Source organism: Aotus nancymaae, unplaced genomic scaffold (genome assembly GCF_030222135.1).
Source record: "Aotus nancymaae isolate 86718 unplaced genomic scaffold, 86718_ANA_hifiasm-v0.15.2.pri h1tg000011l, whole genome shotgun sequence".
Taxonomy (NCBI): Eukaryota; Metazoa; Chordata; class Mammalia; order Primates; family Aotidae; genus Aotus; species Aotus nancymaae.
This window is the reverse complement of record NW_026988422.1, coordinates 72,761,973-72,781,381: the sequence shown is the minus strand read 5'-3', so window position 1 is coordinate 72,781,381 and position 19,409 is coordinate 72,761,973. Positions and strand designations below refer to the sequence as shown.

Here is a 19,409-nt window from a genome sequence, read left to right as displayed (position 1 = left end):
AGCTGTGGGAACCCTCTGAACCATCCAACCTATTTGAAAATATTTCTAGGGAGCTGGATTTTCTCATGGGGGCAACCACAAAGACCCAGGTTTGAAGCCTGGCCTCTACCTCTTGTTGGTTGTGATCCAGGGAAAGCCCATGTCCTCTTTTCCTTCCCTTTCCCTTTTTCCCTTTTTCCCTTTCCCTTTCCCTTTCCCTTTCTTTTTTTGAGATGGAGTTTCGCTCTTGTCACCCAATCTGGAGTGCAATGATGCAATCTTGGCTCACCGCAGCCTCCGCCTCCTGGGTTCAGCTATTCTCCTGCCTTAGCCTCCTGAGTAGCTGGAATTACAGGCATCCACTACCATACCTGGCTGATTTTTTGCATTTTTAGTAGAGATGGGGTTTTGCAATGTTGGGCAGACTGGTCTCGAACAGTGATCTGACCTCAGGTGATCCACCCTCCTCAGCCTCCCAAAGTGCTAGGATTACAGATGTCAGCCACTGCGCCCGACTGAGCCTGTGTCCTTTCAGAAACCATTTTTTGTGGCTATACATGGCTTTAATAATCTCAAATTCCTTCACTGAGTTGTTTAGGGCCACCTGAGATATTTGATCACGCTTTGAAATTTGCTGAACAAACAAAAAGGTGATGTTTTTTCTGCATATATGGTCACATGCCAGCATACAAAGTTGTAATAAAGACAGTAGTAACTTTGACTTTCATTTTTAGCTGAAATGAATAGTTTAAAAAAATGTGTGTGTGCACACAGTATTAGAAAGCATTTTTGTGACACTCCTGTTCAAGGATGTACATTTTAGTGCAATTGGATCATCCAGAATCATTCGTGATTTGACTTGGAAGTGATACAGTTTTCGTTGCAGCTCTGCAGTGGGGTCTATCAGTTCCGGAATCACACCGCCTGCATTTCACCTTAGACCAGATCCGTTAACTTGTCTGAACCTTCTGATGTGCTTTGGCTCTGTGACCCCACCCAAATCTCATCTTGAATTGTAGCTCCCATGATTCCCATGTGTTGTGGGAGGGACGCGGGGGGGGAGGTAATTGAATCGTCGGGATGGGTCTTTCCCATGTTGTTCTCACGATAGTGAATAGGTCTCCCGAGAGCTGATGGTTTTATAAAGGGGTGTTTCCCTACGCAAGCTCTCTCATTCTCTCTTGTTTGCTGCCATGTAAGATGTGCCTTTTGCCTTCTGTCAGGATCATGAGGCCTCCCCAGCCACATGGAATTGGGGGTCCATTAAACCTCTTTTTTTTTAAAAAATAAATTACCCAGTCCTGGGTATGTGTTTGTCAGCAGCGTGAGAATGGACTGATACGTTTTGCTTATCTATAGGATCATAACATACTATTTCTCTTGTAGGTGTGTTGGGAGAATAAAGTGAAATAATGTACATGAAAATGTTTGAGCTGGTGCTTGGCCCGTGGTCAGTTCTAAGTTAATATGAATGGTTACTACTGCTGCTGTGGCTGCTACTATCACTACTAGTAAAGATGTTTGTGTTACTCTAAGTTCCAAGCTGGACTGACACTTAGGCTGGGTGATTCAGCAGTATACTGAGGGAGTTAAACATTTCTTATGTATAAAATCTTCATGAACAATCAAAAGCTGGCTGTTTTTGGAAATCTTAGTCCATAATTGAAGCATGGTCTGAGAGTGTATTTGGGAAGTATCCCTATGTGTTCCTGGGTAACGCATTGAGCTTCTCTGTCTCTCCTCTCCCCCGGGGAGATTGGTATAGTGGCTCTAGAGTCCTTCCTGAGGCCCAGCTCGGGACTCATGACGTGGTAACCAGAGGGCATTTCTGCACTGTCAAATGAAATGCACTGTGTAAAGTGTTTGTTAAGCCCAGGATCTTTTCCCCTATGCTTCCTAATCAAGTAACTCTTAACCCCTGGTGGAGTTTCTCTCCCACTGCCCTCTCGTTGGCTGTCACGTCGCCCTGTGTAATTGTCAGTTATTAATCAACTGGATGAGCCTCGGGTTGTCTGTCATGAGGACTGTCCTTTGTGTTCTATGGCCCAGGTTTCAGTGAGTTCTCAGGTGAGCTGAGAAGGCGTTAGAAACAGGGCTGCTATCCCAGGTGCCCTGTGACCCTATATGAATCTTCTAGGTCACTGTACTATCTGAGGTGAATTAGTGACTGGGGTTCAGGTTTTTCTTTTGTTTATTTTTGAGACAGGGTCTCACTCTATCACCCAGGCCGGAGCACAGTGGCACAATCATGGCTCACTGCAGCCTTGACCTCCCTGGGCTCAGGTGATCCTCCCATCTCAGCCTCTCGAGTAGCTGGGACTACAGGCATGCACCACCAGGCCTGGCTAAGTTTTTGTACTTTTTTTAGAGATGGGGTTTCACCATGTTGCCCAGGCTGGTCTTGAACTCCTGGGCTCAAGTGATCCTCCCACCTTGGCTTCCCAAAGTGCTGGGATTACAGGCGTGAGCCACTGTGCCTGGCCTGGGATTCAGTTTTGATAGCAGAACTCAGCAGTTTCTGAGGGAGACATACACCTGCTGAGGTCAGCAGCCATTTGTGAGGAGCAGGAGATGCTGGGATAGAGAAAGTTATAATACTGGGGTTGAGTGATTTACCTTTTAAATTCTCCACCATGGGCCTCTGGGAGATGAGGGAAGTTTTCTGGGGCAGGAGCCCGGCCTGCTGAGCCCTGGCTCTCTGCGCAGCTGCTGGGACAGGTAGCTCAGGCATCACTGCCTTTTCCACGTGGTTGCTGCTGCTGTTCCCAGGGACCAGGTCAGTTAGTCTTTCTGGGTGGATTCTGTTTCCTTAATTTTTTCCTCCATCCCCTACCCGTAACTCAGTGCTTAGTTATCCTCCGCCTCCAACCCCTGTTCGACCTCCCTGACCCTCTGTTCCTGCTGGAGCACTGGTGTGGCAGTCTCTTACCTGTAGTTTTCCTGGCACCCCCGTCCTCTCCCTGGCAACCTCGGGCACGTGGGTCGCAGGGCGCTTTGTCCGTATCTTGACCAGTGCTGACAAGAATGCTGAAGGAATCGATAACACTGACAATGTTATTTGGTCCCTGCAGCTTCTCACGTGGGTCGGGGCTGGTTTCGGATTTATTTTTGGAGCCCGGTGCTGCCACATCAGGGTGCAGTCTGTGTCAGACACCCTTTGTTGAAAGGGGTCTCCTTCGTGGTTGGAGTACTTGTGCTAGCATGGAGAGGCGCTGTAGAGGCAGTGTCTCCTTAAAAGCGGATGAGTCGGTTGGCTCGATGCTGTGGCTAAAAGCTGGGCTCACGACCCAGAAACTCCCAGGAGGGATCCCTGTTGAAAATTAGGGAGAGTGGGTGACTAGTGATCTCATGGCCAATGGCCACTCCACAGGAACAAATACCAAACAACACAGTGTCAGAGAGGGAGAGAGGGAGGGAGAGAGAGAGAGGGGAGGGCTTATGATTATTTATTTAAAAAATCGTAACTGTGGAGCTGTCTGGCTTAGTGCACACACCCTGTAACTGTTACCTGGCCAGGTACTTTCAACAACTTTCAGTTATGGAAATATGGTGATCAAATTGTATGTGCCAATTTGATAAGATCACATTGGCGCATTTAAAAATAGATGAGTAACTACGGACAACCAGAAGATAAAGTGGCACTAGGTGGGCCAGTTGTAATCCAGCCAAGGGTGTCCATGTGTCAGGCCCATGTTCCCTTTATTGCCGTCCATAAAACATGACTGCGTTTGTTACCATGTGCAGCGTGTGAATCACCTTAATGAAAGGGAGGTGCTGGAAGGAGTGCCCGTCCAGGTGCAGCTCGGTGTTAGAGCTGGCTGTCAGCTTCTCCTTTCCGCTTCATTCAATATGCTTAGAAATTCTTTTACTAGGCCTTGAACTTTAAAAATGAATATTTACGTATTTAAACACATTATTTATGTAAATGTGATGAGTGGTGAATTTTATTTCCCCTCATCTCTACTAGCACTGTCAGCTTGCCTTTTAAACTTTTTTTTAAAAAAAACGCATGAAGACACCTGGCGCCATGGCTCATTCCTGTAATCCTAGCACTTTGGTAGGCTGAGGCAGGTGGATCACGAGGTCGAGATCGAGACCATCCTGGCCAACATGGTGAAACCCTGTCTCTACTAAAAATACAAAAATGAGCTGGGCGTGGTGACTCACGCCCATAATCCCAACTACTTGGGAGGCTGAGGCAGGAGAATCGCTTGAACCCAGGAAGAGGAGGTTGCAGTGAGCCGAAATTGCACCATTGCACTCCAGCCTGGCAACAGAGAGAGCCTCAAAAAAAAAAAGGCATGAAGAGGGCAATTTAATGTATGTCTTTTACTTTACCATTTATCCTCTTTGTAATTCGTTTATACTATTTTGACTTTAACCTTGTGGGTGTGATACAAACAACTGTTAGAAAAAAAGGAACGTGCCCACGTTCCAGACAAGTCGACACACTACTGCACATTCCTATTTCCTATCAGGAGACGAAACCTTTCAAATGTGCATGTTTTTCTTCTATAATAAAGTTATTACAGAGTAACTTAATGTTAGTTACTCTAGTTACTTTAGTTACTCTAGTTACTTTATGTTTTTCTGTAATAATTATTTAACTTTCATGTTAAACATTAAAATCTATCCATGTGTACTTTGTGTGTACACGTGAGTTTCTGGCTTCATGCCACATAATCTATTGAGTTCATTTGAATAATAGTTTGACTCTTTGAAGTGGCATAGCATGGCAGCTATTAGAAGTATATAAAACGATCTGCTTTTTAGCTTCCTGTGTGTTTTCTAAGTGTTTGAAGTTTTTAAAAAAACGCTTCTGTGCCTTTACCCTTTTTTAGCCAGCCTATGTCATACTATGAGGTTTCAGGTAGAGGAGAAGAGTTAACCCTTATTTGCTAAAGGCCGTCCCAGGACAGAGTGGTAAAACTAATTTGAAAGAATCCCAAGATTTAGTTGGATAAAAATGATTTAGCTAGATAGTGATTTTAAAGATGCCACTTCTTTGACCTTCTGACTTGGAGTATGAGGGGTGTGTTTCTGTTTCCTTTTCTTTGTTAGAATTTACCGGTATCGGTTTGACAGTATTTCGAAGTCAATGTATTTTGGATGTTTTCATGATCATTTTATGATGGGTTGTTGTTAGCGTGCTAGCTCTTGACTGCTTTTGGCACTTGGGAAACAATAGTGTAGAGAGTGCAAAAAATAACTCTTTTCAACCCAAACAAACGCTGAGTAGATCCGTCAGCCTCGGGAGGTGACACGCTGCAGATGTGTGCTTCCTGCAGCCTCCCCCCGTGAAAATGACATTGATGTGGGGTGGTGAGAAGGAGGAAGAAGCAGGGCTCTATCAAAGCAGTGAGTAACGGAACAGAGATTCCTGCAAAGCTGAAGCTTGGGGAAATGCTGCTTTTCTTTTGTAATTCCCACCCCCACACAACTCTCCCAGGGCAGTTTTTTCCTAGAGATTAATTTGGTTTTAGGCAAATATGGGATTATTTTGGTTTTATTTAGGTGTTGATGCTAGCAGATTATTGATTTTTCCCACGTCCACTGAAACACACATAAGCACACACACATACTGTCCAACTTCTCTACTACAGATAAACATTTAAAAGAGTCCTTGCCATTCTACCATGGGCCTAAGAATTCCTTCTCCACATGTTCCACACACGTTCTCTTTTGGATGGAGGGGTGTTCCAAGATATAAGAGGTGCATTTCTGAAAGTCCTATGGAACATCAAAATCATCAAAGAGCTTAGGTGTCTGAATATCATATAAGTGACACATTAATAATAATTTCCATCTTTATAGCTTTTGGGACACATCTGTAAAATAATAGCAAGACAGGTGCAAGAGCAGAGTCCTTTTCATATCTGATGTTTAGAGGGCATGTTGGTGAGTTTGAAATATTCTGTGGCTGGGACTGTCAGGGACTCTGTATCCAGCTCCTGATGCCAAGAACCTGGCACTGTCTGCAGGGCGCCGGAGCCTCTCTTCTCTGCCTGTTGGTGCTACTCCTAGGAACTAGGGTTACACTGAGGCTCATGGGGCCAGGATCTCGAAAACGAAATTGTATCTTCTCCTTTCCATCTTTTCTAATGCAAAAAAGAAAAAAACAAAAAAACAAAAAAAAACCCTGCTATGCAAGGTTGGACATTTAAAACTGCAACTTTCTCTAACAGTTGTTACAGCAATCTTTTTTTTTTTAAATGTTAAACTGCTGGATTAATTGTCTATTTTGTTATGGGAATAGACAATGAGGTATCTAGAAAAAAATTCTTTGTAATCAGTTTTGTTCTTTCTCCCTCTCTTCTTCCTTCTTATGTACTTGGCTGGTTCCTCAGATTGTTTTCTTTTTAAACTTTTGAAGTTTAAAAATTTCCTCAATGTCTTTAGACTGTAAATGATAGAATTTTAGAAAATGTGAAGGGCCTTTAGGAATCAATCACTTGCTAAACATTTTGATATGGAAGAATGTGTGTGTGTGTGTATACATTCATTTATATATTTATTTATATTTAACACAGTGTCTTGCTCAGTCACCCAGGCTGGAGTACAGTGGCTTGACCATAGCTCACTGCAGCCTTGACCTCCTAGGCTCAAGCAGTCCTCCCATCGCAGCCTCCTACCGCACCCGGCCTTCCTTCCTTATGTATTTTGAAGCAGAGGCCGCGAAGTCACGATGAATGACTTGGCTGTGTTCTATTTGTTTTTCTGCTGGTACTACCTAACTTCTACTGTGACGTCCTTTGATAGAGAGGATAATTCAGTGGATTAACTGCGTTTCCCATGCCGAGTATAGTGTTAGGTACACACATCATCATCATCCCATTTAAGCCCAACATGACTTTTGGAGAAGATAGTATTATTGCTAATATATAGATTAAGAGATGATGAATCTGAGAGGACAAGTAGTGTGTTCCCAGTAACTCAGCAGGTTAGCAGTGCAGACAAGAACCATACCAGTTGATCCCCTTGTTGGGAGCCACACGTGGAGATTCTTTCTGGAATGTTCTCTGGGAAAGTCCTGGCATTGCCTGTGGCCCCTGATGGGCTCATAGGCATGGGTTAGTTTGTAATATTTGTCTTTCATTATCTTGAAAGAGACACGTGACCCTCGGAACTTGGACCCGATGCCAAGCTTTGGTGGGAAGGCCAGAGGAGGTGTGATGGTAAGAACCCAGTCTCTAAGAGGCTGGGGGCGTTCCTGCAGGGATAGCCCAGGTGGGAGCTTGCGGGGCTTCCTGAATAGGGGCATGAGCCCTCAGGGCTGTGGGCCCCAGGAGGAGCTGGTGCACATGTGCATGTGTAAGTTTTTTTTTTTTTTTTTGAGACAAAGTCTTGCTCTGTCACCAGGCTGGAGTGCAATGGCGTGATCTTGGTTCACTGCAACCTCTGCAATTCTCCTGCCTTAGCCTTCCAAGTAGCCATGATTACAAAGGTGTGCGCCACCACACTCAGCTAATTTTTGTATTTTTAGTAGAGATGGGGTTTCACCATATTGGCTAGAATGGTCTCGATCTCTTGACCTTGTGATCAGCCCGCCTCAGCCTCTCAAAGTGCTGGGATTATAGATGTGAGCCACCGCGCCCAGCCCAAACATTGGTTAATAAATTCCAGTGCATGTGGCAACTTAGCACAGCACAAGGAAACCCTGTTTTTCCTGCCACCTGAGCCACCACGCCTGACCCACATGTGAGTTTTAACCCCTTCCTCCCCCAGAGCTTGTCTTTCTCAGCCTCTGTTGTCTGGCAGCCTGCTGGCCAGCTTGTGTAATCCTTCGTAATCGCTTCTTGTTTGTGTCCTCTAGAGGTTCCCCTCGTTAAGGAGCCGGACCCTGGCTTTGTGTCACAGGGCCCTGCCCAACACCTGTGCTGCTAGCGCTTCAAAGCGCTGTTCAGGGACCTGCTTCAAAATCAGGCCCAAGGATCACCTTTCGTTAGGCCCTGGGAAGTTGGAATGGGTTCGTGACTCACAGAAGTCTGCATTTTGGCCCGGTGGTGGTGGTAGTGATGGGGGCTGAGAATGAATTTTGTGGAAACCAGGGGAACCTGCAGGGGTGAGCCTGTCAGCTCTTGCCCCAGCCTTCCTTCCTTCCCCCTTTTCCTCTTTCTCTCTCCTTCCCGCCTTCCTTCACCCTTCTCTCTTTCTCGCTCTGTCTCCCTCCTCCCTCTCCCTCTCCTTCTTTCTCCCTCCCTCCCTCTTTCCTTCTCCTCTTCCTCCCTCCCTCTCCCTCCTCCCTTCCTCCCTCTCTTGTTACCTCTCTCCCTCCTTCCCTCCCTCTCTTTCTCCCCCCCTCCCTCCCTTTCTCTTTCTCCTTCTCTTTCCCTCTCTTTCTTCCTCCTTCTCTCTCCTTTTCTGTTTCCCTCTCTCTCTCTTTCCTCCTCTCTCCAACCCTCTCTATTCCTCTGTTGTCCCTCCCTCTTTCCCTCTCTCCTTCCTCCTTTAAGGGCAGCCAGGCCTTGAGGAGTTGAGCCCAGCCAGGTCCAGAGTAGAGGAGGAGCCCATCTTGGCTGGAGGGGAAGGCACTTTGTGCAGTGGGGGCAGAATCGCAGGGCCAATGTGCAGGGGCCCCAGGGAATTAGCTGGACACTCAGTGAAATAAACCTAGGCCGTTTCCAGGAGAAGCCTTCAAGCCTGCCAGATCCTGGGATATGCCGGACAGAATGACAGCTTGATGAGGAGACAACCAGAGGCCACTTCTCTATAAAACTGCAGGTGTCTTTTGGTGATGAGGGAGTAGTGGACCATATCCGCTGTTTCCACTGAGAGAACAGTGGCCTCAGAGGCCCAGCCAGGGAGACTCTTCTCTTTCTTTTTTTTTTTTTTTTTTTTTGAGACAGAGTTTCGCTCTTGTTACCCAGGCTGGAGTGTGATGGCGCAATCTCGGCTCACTGCAACCTCCGCCTCCTGGGTTCAGGCAATTCTCCTGCCTCAGCCTCCTGAGTAGCTGGGATTACAGGCACACGCCACCATGCCCAGCTAATTTTTTGTATTTTTTTTTTAGTAGAGACAGGGTTTCACCATGTTGACCAGGATGGTCTCAATCTCTTGACCTCGTGATCCACCCGCCTCGGCCTCCCAAAGTGCGGGGATTACAGGCATGAGCCACCGCGCCTGGCTGACTCTTCTCTTTCTTTCCCTTTCCCTTCCCTTTTCTTTCCTTTCTTTTCCTCCCTCCCCTCCCCTCCTCTTTTTTGACCGAGTCTTGCTGTATTGCCCAGGCTGGAGTGTACTGGCGTGATCTCGGCTCACTGCAACCTCTACCTCCTGGGTTCAAGTGATTCTTCTGCTTTAGCCTCCTGAGTAGCTGGGATTACAGGCGCCCACCATGCCTGGCTAATTTTTGTATTTTTAGTAGAGACGGGGTTTCACCATGTTGGTCAGGCATTTCTCAAACTCCTGACCTTGTAATCCGCCTGCCTTGGCCTCTCAAAGTGTTAGGATTACAGGTATGAGCCACCACGCCCGTCCACCCTTCTCTTATCTCCCTCTGCCCACTCCAGCTTTATTCTCTGAGTCAGGCTGTTGCCCTGTCCTGCCCCCGTGCAGTGTGAAGGGCAGGGCCGCTCCTCCTCAAGGAAGGAGGTGGCAGGTGGTGAGCCCCTTGGGGCGGTGACCTCTCTAGGATGCCCTGGACTGCCGTACTGGCCGCAGCATCTCTCAGTGCGTATAGACATGACTCAGAACAAGTGGCTTTCTCAAAGTCCCACGTCCCTCTTGGCATGACGCCAGCGGCAGGCTTCGTGCTTTGTTCTATTTTGATCCTTCCATTTCCACCTCCAACTTAACACATCTGAGACAAAACGCTTCCTTTGGACCAAGGAAAGTAACATCAGAATATGGAAAACAAATAGTCATGTGCATTTTTTTTAGATGAAATCGGGATGATTTCACAATTTGACAAGTACCTATTCCATCAGAGCAGGGACTGAATGGTTTGGGGCTCAGTGTCAAGGAAAGCTGACTATTTAATTTTTTTTTTTACCATCATAATAACAAGAGCTGATTTTTTTTTTTTTTTTTTTTTTTTGGAGATAGAGATTCACACTCTTGTTGCCCAGGCTGGAGTGCAGTGGCATGGTCTCGGCTCACTACATCCTCTACCTCCTAGGTTTAAGCGATTCTCCTGCCTCAGCCTCCCAAGTAACTGGGATTACTGAGGTGCACCACCACGCCTGGCTAATTTTGTATTTTCAGTAGATATGGGGTTTTACCAGATTGGCCAGGCTGGTCTTGAACTCCTGACCTCAGGTGATCCGCCCACCTTGACCTTCCAGAGTGCTAGGATTACAGGCATGAGCCACTATGCCTGGTTCAAGAGCTGATATTTACTGAGCTATTACTATGTGCCAAACAAGCACAATATTATCTCATTTAATCCTCACAACAATCTTGTGAAGCAGGTATTACTAAGTCATTCCCATTTTATGGATGAAAAATTTGAAGCTCAGAGCAGTTAAGCATTTTGCTCAAGTCCACACAGCTGAGAATTGAAAGAAGACTTGAAACCAGGTCTTTCTGACTCCAATGTCCATGTCAGCCCACAAATGGGTAGTACTGGCTTAGAACAGAAATCTGGCCATGTTGATAAACTGGGGAGGAGATAGAGACATGAGAAACCATGTATTCTAATTCATCTATAATAACACATTTCCAAAGCATAGACTGATGGGCCTTGGGGATGATTTCATCTCAGCACCTAATTTATAGATGAGGAAACTGAGACCCAGAGGTGGGGACGTGAGCTGCATGTATTCAGTGATTTCTCAAGGCAGCGATGGTAGCTGCAGCCCAACCAGGCATGTGTCTTACTACGGATGGGGTAACTTACTTCAGTCTGTGTTTGTAGCCCCCACTGGGGTCTTCCTTTCCTACCTTGGAGCACTTGACTTAGACCATCATCAACACCCCACCCATCCCACAGGACCCAGCCTAAATCCCTTAGCCCTGAAAACCCCTTCTCTCGTTTTTAAGATTCCTAAAACTGGGAGTCATGAGTGTGAACCCTGGGTGTGAGTATTGGAGTTACAGGGCAGCGGGCAGTGAACTATGGACAGTGTTTTTGTGAGTAAGGTCCTCCTGAAGCCCAGCCACGTTTATCTGTTTATATCGATGGTTGCTTTTGTACTATGATGGCAGAGTTGGGTTGTTGCAACAGAGACCGTGTGACCTACAAAGACTGTAGGATGTATTTTGAGAAGCCGTTGGACCTGGCCATGCATTAGAGGTGGCTGGCAAAGGAAAGAGAAGTTGTTTAAGAAATTACTAACCCTTGCTATAGAGGAACCAGCTGATGTTAAACCTCTAAAGCCAGACGACCTCAGGTCTACCATGACATTCCTGAGCTTCTGCTATAAAGCTTGGGGTCACGGAGGGTATAGCAGAGGGGAGAGAGGTGGCTTGTGTGCAGTCAGTTCTTCCAGGCACAGTCATGCATTGCTTAATGGTGGCAGTATATTTTGAGAAATACATCGTTAGGCAATTGAGTGATCATAAGAACATTACAAAGTATATGTACACAAACCTAGTTAGTGTATATGTTTATATACATATATTTTCATATGGAAATCAAACGATCCTACACCATCACTGAACATCAATTACTTCTCCTGCTTGATATGCAGTGCCAGTGTCAAGTGCTGTCTATCAGGTTTCTATCTCTCTCTTTTTTTTTTTTGAGACGGATTTCACTCTTGTTGCCCAGGCTGGGGTACAGTGGCGTGATCTCAACTCACTGCAACCTCTACCTCCCAGGTTCAAGCGATTCTCCTGCCTTAGTCTCCTGAGTAGCTGGAATTACAGGCACGCGCCACCTCACCCAGCTAATTTTTTATATTTTTAGTAGAGATGGGGTTTCGCCATGTTGATCAGCCTGGTCTTGAACTGCTGACCTCAGGTGACCCACTGGTTTCAACCTCCCAAAGTGCTAGGATTACAGATTTAAGCCACCGTGCCCTGCTCTCTTTTTTTTTTGAGACAGAGTCTTGCTCTGTGGCCAGGTGTCAGGCTGGAGTGCAGTGGCACGATCTCAGCTCACTGCAACCTCCACCTCCCGGGTTCAAGCAATTCTCCTGCCTCAGCCTCCTGAGTAGCTGGGACTACAGGCACGCGCTACCACGCCCAGCTAATTTTTGTATTTTTTAGTAGAGACGGGGTTTCACCATGTTGGCTAGGATAGTCTTGATCTCTTGACCTCGTGATCCGCCCGCCTTGGCCTCCCAAAGTACTGGGATTACAGGCGTAAGCCACCACGCCCAGTCTCTGTCTCCTCTTTTTAAGAATCAGGTCTTGCTCTGTTGCCTGGGTTGGGGAGCAGTGGCACAATCATGGCTCACTGTAACCTCAACTCCTGGGCTCAAGCAGCAGTCTGACTAATTTTTATTTTTATTTTTTGTAGAGACAGGGTCTCACTGTATTGCCTAGAGTGGTCTCAGACTCCTGGCCTCATGCTGTCCTCCTGCCTTGGTCTCCCAGAGTGCTGGGATTACAAGCGTGAGCCACTGCACCTGGCCATATTCTATATATGCTCTATTTTAATCTTACGGGACCGGCATCCTATGTGCATTCATTGTTGACCAAAACGTCACTACGCATTGCATGACTAGCTGTACCTTAATCAGCAGATGTCAGTAAATAGACAGTCTCATCAAAGGTTCTATGTTCAAAAGAGTGCTGGATTTTTCCCATCTCCCAATCTTCAACCTGGTTAGTTGCTCAGACTAAAGCTTGATTTTTCTCTCCTCTACCTGCCACCTCTAATCCACGGCCAGGTCCACCTGCTTCTCCAAAGTACATTCTTTATGTGTGTATGTGTGCTTTTGTTCATGTTTTTTGTTTTGTGTGTGTTTGTGTGTGTCACAGGATCTTGCTTTGTCACCCAGGCTGAAGTGCAGTGGTGCAGTCACAGCTCACTGCAGCCTCTGCCTCCTGGGCTTAAGTGATCCTCCTGCCTCAGCCTCCTGAGTAACTGGGACTACAGGTGTGTGGCATCATGTCTGGCTAATTTTTGTATTTTTTGGGTAGAGACAGGGTTTCACCATGTTGCCCAGGCTGGTCTCAAACTCCTGGACTCAGGTGATTCGCCCACCTCGGCCTCTCACAGTGCTGGGATTACAGGTGTGAGCCGCCACCTGGCCTCAGAGTACATTCAGGAGCTGTTCTCCTTTCACCATCTCGCTGCTGCCTCCTGAGCCAACGCCCATGGTCGTCGCGGGCCCGGACTGCCACGTCGGTTCTCCGCAGGTGCTCTTGCCACTTCCAGCCCGTTTATTTCTCACACAGCAGCAACTTCCTCCCTTCTAACTCATTCTTATTCTATTTCCTTCCTAGCAGGTATTACAGTCTGTCATAATCTTGCTTATTTATTTCTTTACTTACTGTGCTTTTTCCTTTCTAGAATCCAAGCTTCAGGAGGGCTGTCTCCTTTTTGTATTGTTTTGTATTCACAAATGGATCCTTCATGGTGCCTGGCATGTAGTAGGTACCATAGGAATGAATGAATGAATGAGCAAATGAATGAAGGAATGAATGAAGGTGGGTAGTGTTAGAAGCATCTGCCAAAATGGTGTGTTGGAAACATCAAAAGGTATTGTTTCAAGATCACCGACACATACCCAGCTCCCCACTCCATTTCATTTTTGTTTTTGTTTTCTGTCTTGTTTTAATATCTTATCAGCTTTACAAGGTTACAGTTGTCTTAAGTATTTCTGAAGTTCAGATATCATCTGCATAATAAGGTTGTTAAATTTTCAGTGTTGTTTTAATTTAATTTTAAAATTCTTATTTGAGACAGAGACTTGCTCTGACCTCCAGGATGGAGTGCGGTGGCATGATCTTGGCTCTCTGCAATCTCCACCTCCTGGGTTCAAGCGATTCTCCTGCCTCAGCCACCCAAATAGCTGGGATTATAGACGTGTGCCACCACACCCAGCTAATTTTTCTATTTTTGTAGAGATGGGGTTTCACCATGTTGGCCGGGGTGGTCTTGAACTCCTGACCTCAGGTGATCCACCCACCTTGGCCTCCCAAAGTGCTGGGATTGCAGGAGTGAGCCACTGCACCCAGCCTGTTTTATTTTTTTTCCCCTTTGAGACCGAGTTTAGCTCTTGTAGCCCAGGCTGGAGTGCAGTGGTGCAATCTTGGCTCACTGTAACCTCTACCTCCCAGGTTCAAGCAATTCTCCTGCCTCAGCCTCCTGAGTAGTTGGAACTACAGATGCCTGCCATGACTCTCGGCTAATTTTGTATTTTTTTTTTAGTAGAGATAGAGCTTCGCCATGTTGGCCAGGCTGGTCTCGAACTCCTGACGTCAGGTGATCCGCCTGCCTCGGCCTCCCAAAGTGCTCCCAGCCAGCCTGCTTTAATTTTGAAGTTTAAAAATCATACCTTTTTTTTTTGGTCCTTTTGTTCTTTGTTTTTCTTTTCATACCTGGATGTTCTGCACAAACTGAAATTGTTACAGGCTACCCCTCCCTGGCCAGGGCAGGACAGGCCTGGCCAGAGGTAGAGCCTGCTCGACTTTGACATGGGGCCTGCCTCCTTATCCCCGTTCCTTAGACACGGCCCCAGAGCGTCACGTGCAGTGTGTAAGTCCCCCATGGTTGCTAACAGGGGGCTTTCTTCCTCACAAATGGTGAGAAGGGGGAAAAAACATAACCAGACACTACTGTCCTAGATCAGCGGTTACCAAATGTTGTTGACTCAGCTTCCCAGTAAGAAGTGTATGTTTCTTGGGGATCCGCAAATGTGTACACACGATTATACAAATACAGATTTCACTATACATTACTGCAGATGTATTGTAGTCTATTCTATTTGGTTCTAGTTTGTTCCATTCTGTTCCATTAAAACAGTACTACTTATGATCCATTCCATTAATTTCATGACCCATGAATGTATCTGGCCCACAGTTTGAATAATAATGTTTAAAGTACAGGCTGGGCACAGTGGCTCATGCCTGTATTCCCAGCGCTTTGGGAAGCCGAGGTGGGCGGATTACTTGAGGTCGGGAGTTCAATACCAGCCTGGCCAATATGGTGAAACCTCATCTCTACTAAAAATACAACAACAACAACAAAAAAAATTAGCCTGGCATGGTGGCAGGTGCCTGTAATCCCAGCTACTTGGGAGACTGAGGTCGGAGAATCACTTGAACCTGAGAGGCAGAGGTTGCGGTGAGCTGAGATCCCACCACTGTACTCCAGCCTGGGCAACAGAGCAAGACTCCTTTTCAAAAAAAGAAAAAGCAGATTTAATTAACTTACCTTTTTTGTTGTTTATACATCTTTTACTATTTCTTCCTATAATATGGGCTCTTGTTTGCTTTTCTTTTTGTGCATTGATGTTTTTTATTTCTAACAGGGAGTTGATTTTTATTTCCTAGGTGCTTTTTAATTTTAAAACAAACAAACTTGGCCTCATTCATTTATTTATTTTTTTTACTCATTTTCCCATGTAATTTTTCTCATTAGTTTTCTTTCCTGGGGGTGTTGGCGTATATATGTATATACACACAAAAATGTGGATGTGAATACACACACACACGCACACATTTCTATAAATCAAGATTCTTCCCTTATTATTTTGAATTCCTTAACACTTAAACACTTAATGGTACATGGCCCTCACAGTTATTTCTGTTTTTTTAAAAAAGCACTTCGTATTCTTGTCTTCAGATGAGATGCAGATGTTTTTCTAAAAAGCTCCAACTCTCAAACTTACTACACAACTATAATCAAGTTACAGCCTTCTCTCTCCTATTAGGAACATTAAATGTAATTTTTCCTGGCCTAAGAAACTTGAGTATTCTTTCCTTTTTGTATTTCCATTTTTAAAGTTTTCAAGTAAACCATTTTACTGCTCCAAACTGTTACACGAAACCCAGAAAAATGCTTGCAAGTGAGATGTGGTGCCGGCCTCTCTCCGCCTCTCTCGTGATCCTTCCAAGCTCAGCCTGACACCGTCCTGTGTAGTCCCTGATGGCACCCACTGGGCTCCCTTGGGTGTGTCCTGGAGATGTGTTTTGTTTGTTTGTTTCCCCTTTGGAATGCCAGCACTGCTAAGTATGAGATATGTTGAAATTAGTGTCTGGTTTATAAAAAAAACTATCAGCAATTTCAGACCTTTCTTTTTGTAAAATGCCAAATGGTCGGAGCCTTTTGATCCAAGCCTGAGAAAATTTCTTCAGTTAATAAATGTTGGGAGATGCCTGGCGCGGTGGCTCACGCCTATAATCCCAGCACTTTGGGAAGCCGAAGCGGGTGGATCCTTTGAGGCCAGGAGTTCAAGACCATCCTGGTCAACATGGTGAAACCCCATCTCTACTAAAAATACAAAAAAATTAGCTGGGCATGGTGGAGCGTGCCTGTAATCCTAGCTACTCAAGAGGCTGAGGCAGGAGAATTGCCTGAACCCAGGAGGCGGAGGTTGCGGTGAGCCGAGATCGCGCCATTGCACTCCAGCCTGGGTAACAAGAGCGAAACTCCGTCTCAAAAAAAAAAAAAAAAAAGCCAGGTATGGTGTTGCACGCCTGTAATACAAGCTACTTGGAAGGCTGAGGCATGAGAATCACTTGAATCTGGGAGGCGGAGGTTGCAGTGAGTCGAGATCGCATCACTGCACTCCGACCTGGGAGACAGAATGAGAGTCTGTCTCAAAAGTAAATGTAGGGAGATGGCCACAATGAAATGACTAAGTTTGGAATTAAACCTCAGTTTGATGTTGACAGTGCAGAGACCTGGGCAGAAGACTTTCAGCAGCCAGGTAGTCATGAGTCGGTGGTAGTAGCTTCCTGAGCAAGGGAGGCGTCCCGGTAGTCAGTGTAGGGTGTGGGGATCATAGAAAGCAGATGGAGGGAGTGAAAAAATGGAGGAGGAGCCTAGAATGTCTAAAAACTCTTCCCAGTGAATTTGTTGAGCCAGGACCACCAGTGCATTCGAATAGATGATCATTTTATCTTAACTCACCCCATCTGTTTGCTGGAGGCCCTTCCCACTGCCGCTGTTGGAGTTGAAAATCAATCAGATTTGGTTCAATGAAAGACATTGTACAGCCCGTTTCGTTCTCTTTCTTCTGTCCAAAGGGAGATTTTTGTGATGCTGTCTGCCATTTATTGAGCACCTGTAGTATGGCCGCTGCTCAAGGTATTTTATGTTAGGCCATCTCTGAGCCTCCCACCTCTCTGTAAGTGGGTCACTGATTTACCAGTGAGGAAGCCAAGACTCTCCATGGCGCTATGATTTGTGCGGGGCCACTCGGGAAATGTCTGTGTGGCTCCAGACTGCCTGTGCTTACTATTCTTCAGTTTGTCTCTCTGCACCTGGATCAATTACCTTGTAAATGTCCTGCACTGTCCTGGGGGTTTATTCCGCTTAGCTTTTGTTTTTATTTATTTAATTATTTATTTATTTTGAGACAGAGTTTCGCTGTTGTTGCCCAGGCTGGAGTGCAAATGGCACGATCTCTGCTCGCTGCAGCCTCTGCCTCCTAGGTTAAATCTGCTTAGCTTTTAAATGGTAGCATACATTAATATGGATATACAAGGGTACAGTAAACAAGACACTTAGGTTAGGATTAGGAGAAACCACATTCTTGACTTACGGTTATTTCCTTGAGAGGGCCAACTGGTTGTCCTTCATTTATTTGGCATTTTTTTTTTTTTTAGGGTAAGATTAAATGGTCCCACCCTGAAAGCCACCATGATGAGAACAAAAGCCATTGGGTTTCCAGAATTGAGATAATATCATTGCAGAAATGTTTGGGTCACATGTCAACCATGGCCCTCAGTGTAGCTATTGCTGGTCTGGAGCCTTGGGTGCAAGGGATCAGAAAGGCAGGTGCCACTAGCCCAGGGCTCCACCAGGAGCCTTTGGTGGAATCAGCCTAGACCCCTACTGTTGGTTGACGGGACTTGGTGGTTTGTTTTATGTTATCCAAATTGATAGTTACCTGTCTCCTCTCTTTCCTCCCAACCTCTCTACCCCTTAGCTTTTGGCTTTCTTCTGCACAGCTCTTTTCTAAAGGAGAGGATGAAGATTCCAGGGCAAATTATTGAGTGACCCGCCTAATTTACTTGGAAAGTCTCACTGTTCCCCCTGAATCATTCTGGGTTTGAGAATGTGTGTGTGAAAGAAAAAAACACATAGGAATGTTGAATTTTCCAAAGTTGAACTCTTTCAGGTCTTTAAACATCCGGTTGGTTAAACTGGGAACATTGATATTTTAAGCATGGTGTCCAGCCAGACCCTGACCTATGTCTGGGGTCAGGCCTGCACGTGGGGGTGGGTGACTAGGGTGGTCAGAGGTTCCAGCCCCTGGAGCAATTCCAGGGCTGGGGCAATTCCTCTATTCTCATTGCACCAGAAAGAGTTAATTCCAGTTGCAGGGCTTGCTGATGTTGTTGATAGTAAAGTATTTTAATGGGCTCTGTGAATAAGGTTTGTAAGGAAATGACTTGGGTGAACTGATGACTGAGACACAGAATTTTTGAACTTTTTTTAAAAGATTTTAGGAGTAACTTATTTTTACAGCTCCTTCAATGGGATTTTCTCACACTGTCCCCTTCCCCCATGCTAGTTAAACAGCTTCTTGTTTGCTTTCTAAATGTTGGAGGGCAACATCAATCTTACTGTTGGCTGAAAGCAGGAGGTGGGCACGAGTTTATGTAATTTAACTTCTTTTCTCTGCGAATCAGTAAATATTTACAAATGACCTTATCAAACAGTTTGGGTACATTTGGTCACTTGAAAGTGTGCAGCCAGAGGAGCGACTGCCCGTGGGCCCGCTGCCAGTTCCGGGTGGGGGGGTGCCTCAAAGAAGGACTCACATTTTTAAAAATAGGCAGGAAGTGGGCCTCACAGGAAGCCTCCCTCTCTCCACCGAAGAGTTCTAGAAAATTTGCATTTTAAAGTTTGACTTCTTTAAAATTCAGCTCTTCACGGCTGGAGTTGATTGCTGGGAACAGAGGAATCCGAAAAATAAATAGTGGATTCTGAGTTAGCCTCACCATTGTTGCCTGAGTTCTTTTGTTTCTTAGGGAAGGTAATGACAGAATTCCATCCCAAGAGTAAATGTCATTCTTTTGTGAGTAAGTTGGAAAAAAACAAGGGGATTACTTTCTTGTGTTTATAAAATGGTCCCGATGTCATATGGTTTTAAACATAACTACATTTTTACAGCAGAGATGGACTTTGGGATGTCTCAGTCCTCTTTTTTTTCCCCCCAACATTAGAAATCTGATATAGTTAAACTCATCTTTAGAAGAGAATGCACATGTGCTTCAAAGTTGGCACTGAAAAATAATGAGATTTTCATTTTCTTGGTAGTTTGGATGTGAAAATTGCAATATTGTTGTATCACCATAATCTGGTAATAATATGTTCATTTTGCCTATCAAACGTAATACAAGTAAGACTGAAGTGCATTTTA

At 45.5% G+C, this 19,409-nt stretch overlaps 1 protein-coding gene across 12 annotated transcripts in view; it reads left to right on the top strand.

The window, feature by feature from the left end:
* FOXN3 (forkhead box N3) overlaps positions 1–19,409 on the top strand; it is a 467,496-nt gene that overhangs the window by 246,558 nt on the left and 201,529 nt on the right. The gene's annotated exons all lie outside the window — the stretch shown is intronic.